This window comes from Trypanosoma theileri, assembly GCF_002087225.1.
Source record: "Trypanosoma theileri isolate Edinburgh chromosome Unknown TM35_Tth_65_V1, whole genome shotgun sequence".
In the NCBI taxonomy this organism is placed as follows: Eukaryota; Euglenozoa; class Kinetoplastea; order Trypanosomatida; family Trypanosomatidae; genus Trypanosoma; species Trypanosoma theileri.
In genome coordinates this window covers 56489-57410 of record NW_021639907.1, presented here as the reverse complement: position 1 = coordinate 57410, position 922 = coordinate 56489, and positions in this window count along the sequence as shown.

Here is a 922-nt window from a genome sequence, read left to right as displayed (position 1 = left end):
GGCTTAGAGGCGTTCAGCCGAGAACCACCGTGCGATAGCGTCGGAGCCCTTGCCGTTCGACAAACTCCAGAAACCAGAGGCACGGCATGGGAGTTCCTCTCGTACTACCCCATACTTCCCTCACGATACCTGCGAGATCCTACTTCACAATCTCACACTAGTACACATATATAAATTATGTGAACCAAATTATAAAGTGATGACAGTACCAAGTACATGCCACCGACCAGCCAGTCCAGAGCCAGACTCGAGTGAAACTCAACAGGATCTTTTCTCTCCCTGCCCAGCCCTTCAGGTCCATTCCACTTGACTGGCGTTTCGCTAGATAGTAACTCAGGACAGAGGGATTCTCATTACCCCATTCATGCGCTTGGCCCCAATCGCACCGCAGGGCAGTGGACCAGCGCCAAGGAGCCACACCGCCTCTCCAGTCGCGCACACACAAACCCCACAGAGGCCGCAGTGGAGTGGTCCAGCAACACAACGGTATCCTTCCCACTCACATTGTACACACACACATAATGACAGTCTCACATGCTCATATCAGAGAGGCACTACGGCATTCCCTAAAATGTACACTAAGTCACACACCTACAGAGAGGAACAGAAAAACACAAGAAAAGAACAACAACAGGATACCAACAGCACATAAGGCACTCACAGTACAATAATCACAGGTGCCACTCTCATCAGAGAAAAACATTCACCCACACCAGCACATTAACTCAATCCCAAAAAAGAAAAAAAAAACAGACCCATTACGTGAAGCCGAAGAGGAACAGTCTCAGTCCTTCTCTGCAGGTTGCAGTCACTCAAGCAAGCCACACAACAAACAAGGGCACAAATATGTTCGTGGCAATGCCGTGAGTGACACCACCGGGAGAGAAGGTGAGAACAAAGAAATGTGTTTTCATTACGTGGG